Genomic DNA, 9,276 nt, shown 5'->3' with positions numbered 1-9,276 from the left:
AGCTTCATCTGATTACCTTTTTTATGTTTTTCTTCAGCATTAATGGTTTTTCAGCCGCTAACTGATATTTGTTTTTTGCTTTTGTTAAATGTTTTTCAGGAAAATAGAGATTAATATTGGGCAGCACTTCTAATTACAGGCGTCGGGAACTCTCCAGCTACAGTAATGCTGGCCTTTTCATGGTGGCTGATAACTAATTAAATCTCACCAGTGATATCTGACCTTCCAATCATGCATGCAGAGGTTGGTAAAATGGACATCTCTGCAATAAATGGTGTCTTGCTTGTGCCTATTCCACACACACTATTTATATAAAATATATAGAGAGCGGATAAAATAAAAACTAATAGAATCATGTAAAAGCTGAGTAATTGGTGGCTGTGAAAAAATGTCCTGGCTAAAGAAGATAACTAAAGAAAGCAACTTTTTAATCTGCAACATCTCTTTAGTGCACTGGGTTAGATGGTACAAATACTTACGAGGGGATTTATCAATGAAAGTTTTTATTATGAGTTTCCAAAAAATCAAACACTTTATTTTTTGTGTTGTGTTTTTCAGGATGTCTCACTTAGTTAAAAAAAGAATAGAATAGAATAGAATTCAACTTTATTGTCATTGCACATGCACAGGTACAGGGCAACGAAATGCAGTGCTGTGTGACTGAGTTTATTGAACAATATCTTAATATTTTCCCACCAGGCAAGTTAAATTATATTTAAATAATGTATAGTGTGGCTAATACTTTGTTTCTCATATCGTTTTTTTTTTTCCAGTTAAAATCTTTCAGTTACTCAGAAATGATTAAAATAACCTCTATTCTCCAGCCCTCATTGAAGTGTTCACAATCAGTACATATGCAATTTTAATAAATGTAAGTAGCAGTTGCTACATCACTTTTTGTCTGTTCTCACTGTGCAGAGGAGGTTTCAGCTGCTTACAGCTGACACACTTCTACTGCAGGTACACACCTTAAACTCCATATGAAATCAGACTTTCAGGGCCAAACCACATATAACACTGACTGTCAAAAAGCTTAAGTGACAGCGACTAAAAACAAAAAGTTCCTCAGCAGTAACCCACGATGGCCCATTTATTTCTACTTCCTATGTATGCTACTGACTTTATCGGACTAAAACATGTCCCCCCCCCAAGCCTCGATCGGACTTCATCTCCATCCTGCAATCCATTACAAAGCTGCCTGCTGTCCCCTGAGTGATCTGCCCCGTTCCCTCTAATCTGACCAAGCTGCTGTGATTCCATCACTCCCGTTGAGCCACACAGAAAGATTAGTCAGACTCTACATACAACAGATGTGTCCAGCACTTGATTTGTGTGTGTTTTATTGACTCTGGCCATCTGTTAATACAGTTGCTGGTTTCGCCGCTTGTGTTTGTTGATGCACACAGACAGGGAAGCTGAGTGCCAGAGGAAACATTGAGTGAAGAAGATATTAGAGATAGAGAAAGAAAGACACAGAGAGAACAGAGTTGTAGTTTGGAGAGCGATATTTCATGAACGGCTGCTGGTTTAAGTGTTAACCTGCGACCTGCTGTGTCCCAGCATATAGAACAGAAGCATTTGTCCTTGTTTTCAGTTTAGGTGGAGCACTGATACACGATAGCGATAGCATATGAGCTGCGTTAGTCGATGAATATGTCTCAGATGTTGAGTGCTTTCACAAAACGGTTAGATCTCAAATTCCTGCACTAGGAGGAAAGTGAAAGATTGTTTTAGAGATCTGAAATTCCTCCTTATACCATTCCTCAGATTCTCTCTCAACACTGAAGGCGCATGAGGACCAGTTGCTGTCAGCATTCCGTGGATTGTCCGTTCGTGCATGTATGTGCTTGTGCATGCTTATTTGCATTGCAGGAATTTTTTTTGCTGCTGCAAAAGGATGATAATATCCAACAGTTGCAGTCTCTTGTGTTGTCTTCTGTTTTCTTGGGCATTCCACCCGACTCCTTGTCTTCCTCCTTTCTGTATCACTCCTCTTCACAGTCTTCACTCCCATGGTGTCTTTTTCCCTCTCCTCTTGTCTCACATAACACTTGTATGAATGCCTTGGAAGCCGCAGGGCTTATGAAAACTTTTGCCTCACATTAATTATCCTCTGTCACACTAAAATGCCTAAAATGTGAGATGGATTACATCTTAAAACTTAACCTGCCCAGTCAGCAAGAACAGCATCATTTAGTTACCACAATCTCTGATAATATTTTTATTCTGAGCCATTTCATTTGCCCTTTTCGTATTAGCTGACTAATGCCCTGCATTCCTCCTAGCGATCAGTGAAACTGCCTGTTAGGTACCCACAATAAGAGCAGACTTTATTTAACTGTCTTGCTCTGTGCAGCAGCACAGTGATTCTTGCTAACCTCTCTTCCATGTCATGATGATGGGATTTCTTGACACAGACTTCACTTGGCCAGTTGAAACCCCAGAACTCCACGTGAACCTGCTGAAAGGGAGGTGGCGCCCCGCCTGGGTAAACACAGAGTGAGGGGGAGCCAGGGACACAGCCTGTTGGTCCTAAATGTGGAGGAAAAACGTCCAATAACTAAGCCTGTGGGGAGCAAGCAGCGCCAAGGCACTAACCCTTACACATGCTCGCTGGGAGTGGGTAAAGGAATTGCATGACAGCTGCTCGGAGGGATGTATAGGTAACACACAAGATTTGAGCCTGGGCCTTTTAAACAGAAAATCATTGTCTAGGGAGCAGTATCCCATTTGCAAAGTAGAAAAGATTAATTCACTTTTAAGTCAATATATTAGGTAGATTTTCTTGAAAATAAAGGTTGAAAACAACCATAAAATTACTGTTCTAACCTACAAGGAAGTGAGTGAGGATTAGATTCATGTTATCATTTACTTAATTCCAGTTTTAAATTACATGCTAAACTGGGCAAACCAAGAGCAAATTGACCACAACTCTACAGGGGAGCTTTACATGGACATGCACCGCTACTTATGTATCCGCTCTGCATCCTGTACATTCACCCCTCGGAAGAAGTATGGATATCGTCTTTAATGCTTTTTACCTCACTGACTTTCTATTCCCCCTTCAACTTTGACTGTTTAAGGTTTAAGCTCAGACCATACTACCAGCATGGGGTCAGAAAATCACACAGAGAACAGTGTATTCAACAGAGAGCCTGAGGTCTTACAGTAGTTGTGTCTTTGTGAGGCATAACTCAGACAGACTCATATTAAATAGTGTCCTGAAATTTTGTGTATTTTAACCTGCGTGAAGTTCCAGATGGGTGGACTTTAACCAGTAAGAGTAACCCAGACACTAGCAGGAAGATAAATATAATTAATTTACGTGTTTGCCTTTAACTTCTTGGGACTGTCACATGACTGGATGCAGGGGGACAGAAAACCATTCAGAATTTTGCTGCTGCTGATTAAACATCCATCAACAAAACCGCTGATGGCAACTGCAAAATGTTCAATTCATTTACTTCTAGAATAAGTTGGTAAATTTCATATCATCATTGGCTTCTGAGCTAATAATCAAACAACAACAAAAAAAACGCACTTGGAAAAAAGTCTGTTTCATTTAATTATGCACGGACAGCAGGATAAATACACTGATGTCAACTATTCTTGCTCGGGTAGCCAAGCTTCTTCTTCTTTGTCATTGTGTTTTTGGAAATGAAACCCTTTCATACTTGTTCAGCCCCGTGGCCACCTGCTCAATGTCCCACCCCCGTGCTACCTCACAACCTCTGGGAAACAGTTAATGCTTTAATTGGCACTTAATTAGTTAATTGACCCCAGCACTGTTGGGCTAACAGTGTGACAGGGGCTTTCGGGGCGCAGGTGAGGGTGGAGAGGATTGGCCCAAGGTGCTTCCTGTGTCACATCAGCAGCGGAGGTTCCCATCAACCTCTTTGAACTGGGACACAAACACTGGAAACACTTTCATCGGGCCGATGTGTCATCACAGCCGGGTCCCATGTATATGTATGGGACCGTCTGAAAATATACAAAGTCCAATTTGCCCGGGACAGGCCAACCTCAGGATAATGAATCACATGTGATGTGTATCTGATATGCCGACTGAGTCATCACCAGATGTTTCAACAGGATTACTTCCAGTTCTGGAGAAGAACTGTGGGTTTTCAAAAAGAAACCAACAGCTCACCATGGAGAAAGACAAAAGAAGTCAACTAACATTTGCCACCACGATGAGTGGAACATAAGAGATTATAAAAATTATGTACCAGAATGCTCTCAGTGCCACTGGAAGGCAGACCAAAGCCTTTCTTGTGTCTGTAATTGGGTGTAGACATGCCAGATGAGAGGAACTTTGAGGTCAAGCACAGAAGAGGAAGTAACTTGGGTACCAGACCTTCAGATAAAAGCTTACAGGTGGACCCAAGTACAGTTTTACATATGCAAGCAAGCTGTGGTGCTTGTTTGTTCTGGTGTCTGTTTGTATGTACAAAATGCAGCTCCCAGCACATAATGTGTTTGCCCTTTCAAAGCATAGCATGTACTCTGGGTAACATTCCCTGTCTCTTTCACTCTGCAAAAACAAATGAACCTGTGTGAATTTGAGAAGCCTTTTGGAAACTTTGAGCATACTCACACATGCAAACACACATGGCTCATTTTTACATATACTCCTGTGTGTTTTTGCACAAATAAGTTAACGTTTCTTTCTTTTCTTTTTTATCTTTACCTTTGTATCCGAGGTTTCATCTGCTTTGCTTTGTCCTTAGAGATTAATAATATTTTTTTGGGAGTGTGGGGGTCAGGCCTGATCTGTGTGTGAATCTGTGTGTGGGTTCCTGCATTAGCCCCTGTATGTTTGTGGCTGTGTGTGCATCAGAGAAGGGCGCCCAGCAGGCAGTGTTGTTGTAGGTGAGGGTGAGGAGCCCCCTGATGGGCAGCTGTGGCAGAGAGGCCAGCTTTGATCAAAGGCCCAAGAAGAGGAGGAGGAGAAGGAGGAGGAAGAGGAGGAGGAGGAGGGAGGGGGAGAGCAGCGGGCCATCCAGGAGAGAGAGGAGGTGAAGGAGTGCTGCAGAATGGGGGAACCCAGGATGACTGTGTCCTTAAGGCTATAGTGGGACCCTTGAAGAACCAAGAGAAACCACCTGCTTCTCTGCTACCTCGCTTGAGTCCGACTGACTGGAATAAACTCCTTGGGCATGGCTGCAGACTCACATTTGAAAACTTGTCATGTTCATTGGAGATTGTGGTCTAATAACTAATTAAAGTACATTTTCTTCAGAGTTCATTTCCTAAACATTTGAAGAACTACTGAGAGGATGCCGAATTGGCTCAGCATTAGATTTCGCAGTCTAATGAGATGAAAAAGGAGTGGGCTGTGAAGAGTTTTCCAAATAATTGAATAATGTATTTATTCAATAGGCTCTGGGCAGCGTATTGATTGTCGACAGATTGAGTTACCGAAAAATCTGTGGGAAATCTACGAAAGGAGACGACCTAACCAAGGGCATGTGTGCAAGCAGCCGTGTGGCCAGACTAATGTATTCAGACGAAAACCATGTCGCTTAGGTCATCCTGGCTTCACGTTTGCCTTGAGGGAGACACGTTTAATCTAGCCCCTTAATTCCAAATGAGATGTTGTCCTTCTGATCCCTTTCTTTTTCGTTCTTACGCTATTTATTTTGTTTCTAATTATTTAAACACATCATAAGCAATTTTTTTAATTATTATTTTCCTTAAAACGACTTTAAATGTCCCTTAAACTTAACGACGCACTCTTTGAACCCACTATTGTAATAAATACTCTTCCATACAGACCGATGCATTTAGAGCACATAAGGCAAAGCTCGAGAGCTGAGAGATTATATTTAAAAATGAAATAAACTCATGAAAGTCTTCTTTGAAACACGAGTTCGTGCGATCTGAAAACTTCGCCAGCTTTCTTTGCCAAGCACAACTACAAACATGCCGACAAAGCTGGGCTTCACTGGCATTGGCGCACTCCGAAAGAAAATTAAATTTGACAAAATAAATTAATACCAGCGCCACTTGAGCGGACCTGCAGCTGCACCTTCATGTAAGTCATTCCGTTAGATGTAAAACACTTGTAAAATGCAATGGCGCCCCTCTCCTTTTTATTTTTTTATTTTTTTTATTTTTAAAGGACAATAATGACAATAATTATATTAATAGTAATAATGATGTTAAATAGTTATATTTTTCATAATTGATCAAATAAATTATACGATTAAAATAAATAAATAAATAAATAAATAAATAAATAAATAAATAAATAACAGGCTCGTGTTTTGACCTGAAATCGAGTCCTAAGTATTCAAATAAAATATTTCGGGCGGATTATGTTAATGAACGATTTATAACGACATTTACGAATTATACTTAATGGATGCTGTTATGTTGTGGTCACAGTGGAGTAAGTGACTGTATGTGGAAATGGAGAACATGTGTTTCAGTCTTGACTCCGTGATGAAGCGCGTGGTACAATGAAGGAGAATTATTTTCTTAACCTCTTCATTCACCTGCGTAATGTCGCGCCTCTGTGTTGTAGTAAATGACGTTTAAATAAGGATAAAGACGGATTAGGACAGAATTAACAAAACAAAAAAAAAGAGTCCGGTGGCTGTTGGATCTTCAAAATGGGTGTTAAATGTAGTCAGATCCGCTTTTGTTGGCTGGAGAAAAAATACTGAATGCGGGAGTGAAGTTATGACGAACGAGGAGGGGCTGCTGATCTGTGCAGCCTCGCAGCAGGCAGACAATTAAAGGCAGCCTGAATCGGCTATGATTTAGCTCACCGATCCTCTCGTGTCATTAGTGTTTCAGAATAATGAACGGATCATTAGACTCGCTCATTTAAACAAGTAATTTTACTCCATGTTAAGCCCCAAAGTGTCACGAATTCCCGCACTTAATCCAGAATTGGAGCTGACGTCTCTCCAAGAAAAAGGCATCGTTATCAGAACAAATGTAAAATTTTGGCTGATTACATGCTTGAAATTTAGAAAAACGACTCTAATTCGTACAGAAATCAACCACATCATTCTTTTTTTATATTGTTTTTTTTTAACCGACATTACAATTTTAAGAATGAATGCGTGACTAGGCGGCTCGTTCAGATGCAGGATGCATTTTTCAGGGCTCTTCCTCATTGATGCCAAAACGAACATTACTTCCGTTATAATTATGGCTGTGTTGATCTCCATAGAGAAAGAATGACGCTTGTCGGGCCACAAGCCCGAGCCTGGCGCTCTGCATGCAATGGGAAACGCTGGCCCTGCGCAGAGCTGTTTAGTGTGGTTTCAGAGGAGTACCGATGCCATATGCGCTGCCTGTCCTGCATGATGCATGTGCGCCTTGTGGGGCACGCTAAAAAAGAAAAACAACAATTAGACATGAGTGTGTGTGTCCAAACAAACGAATCAAAGGCCCGTTGTGTTTGCGGGAAAATGTCTGGTGGGGGAGAGATCTTCCCCCGTCTCTCTTTCTCTCTGGCCTGACCCCGCGTTTGAGTCCTGCAGAGCGAGGCCGAGACACACAGATGGGCTGTGGTCTCTCTTTCTGTGTCGCCTCTCACGCTTTTATTTACTGTGCTTTATTCTCAGTTCAGTTCATATGAATTCAGTTCAATTTAATTCAACTCACTTCTCTTCTACGGTCTGTTTAGGCTAATTACATGAAATCGTTTTTTCAAAACATTTAGCGTAAATATCTATCTATATATCTATAGACAGAAAATCTGAAAATAACAAACAAACCAATAAACAAAAACACCCTCCTCTCTCTGTCACACACAACAAACAACCTGCAGTTAGTCAGTCAGTCACGCCTGTTCCAGACAAGCCAAAATACAGCCTTGTCAGAGTTTTCCTGCAAACACGTGAGGATGTGGTTTCGCTCCATCAAACACAATGACAGGACCAAGCAGCTGTCATTATGCTTAGGTCATACTATCCAAAAACGATATGACGTGTTATGATTTGCTTTAGCTCCACTGCCCAAATGGAAAATGGGGCACAATGATAAATAAAAAAGAAAAAGAAAGAAAAGAAACCAGAGGATTTAGTAAAAGGGTAACAATCAATAGACTTAAAAAATAATTTTACATATTGTTTGAATCCCTGCAAACGTTGCCATGTTTTATATCTTGTGTGATTTTTCTCCTATAAATGCAACTTTTTAAAGAGTAAAATCACTGCCAAGCTCTTGGTTGGATGTGACACTGACGCTGTTTTGAAGCAATTCTTTGGCAATAAACAAGCTTTTTTCATCCATTCTCTCTCTCTCTCTCTCTCTCTTTTAAAATACCACAACATTACACTGTAGACGCATGAAATCTGAGCACAACTTGTGTGGGCCCACAGCGGTGAAAACCTCATGTCCCTTTAGCACGGATATCCCGGCTAGTCTCGACCATGTTTCTGTCCCTCCCAGCCTCCTACGCTGCACTGAGAAGGTATAAAGCTCCAGAAGTACATCGGCTCTGAATAGACCGAGGGCCAACAAAGCGGTGCAACTTTGGGGCCCCGGCCGTGCAAAGTTTGTGTGCAAGTCTCCGGTGGTTGAGACGAGGCGGTGCACTGGGGGAGTGTGTGTGGTGGAGGGGGTTTGGGATCCCACTGCATTAGGCTGTAATAGGTTTGGGATGACCTAAACGATTTGTTGACTGGGACAATAAATCTGTTGTGTGTTTCTTGGCATGCTGAGGGGAGGATTACAAGTTGTCACACAAAGGAATGCAAATTGCAAGCCAAACTCTCCGAGAGGCCTGTGGAGTAGCCAGCTATTTAGAGCATTTGTGCGGATCTGAGCTTCTCTCGCTCACTATTTTATGTTTCTCTATTAGTCCTAATAACTGTGAAGGGCCTGAGAGTAGCCACTGTATTCATCTCAAATCAATGGCTGTCCCGCACCAGGCCCTATAGACCCCTGCATTTGCATTCTATCCTGTGAGATGACCAGCAGGACAATTGGCGTTAAGTCTCTTTCAGGCGGCCAAATGGAAATCTCGAATCCTAAATGACATTTTTCCCTTCAGCTCTTTTTCTAGAAGCCACTCCACATTATTATTTTCTGAACAAAGTTCTTTGACACAGATTGTGTCCTAAAAAGGGTTACATACATATACTTTAATATTTAATTCAACTCTCAAAGTGTATTTCCTAAACTGTAGATCCTCCTTGAAACCCATTGGTGGACAAAATCCACTGAGCACTAATACAGTCATCGGTATTATTGCGTAAACGTCGTTTTTTTTCACGGCGGACATTGTCTCAAAGTAGGAGAAGCGCAGGTGTA

This window comes from Maylandia zebra, linkage group LG23, assembly GCF_041146795.1.
Source record: "Maylandia zebra isolate NMK-2024a linkage group LG23, Mzebra_GT3a, whole genome shotgun sequence".
NCBI lineage: Eukaryota > Metazoa > Chordata > Actinopteri > Cichliformes > Cichlidae > Maylandia > Maylandia zebra.
This window is presented reverse-complemented; position numbering follows the sequence as displayed.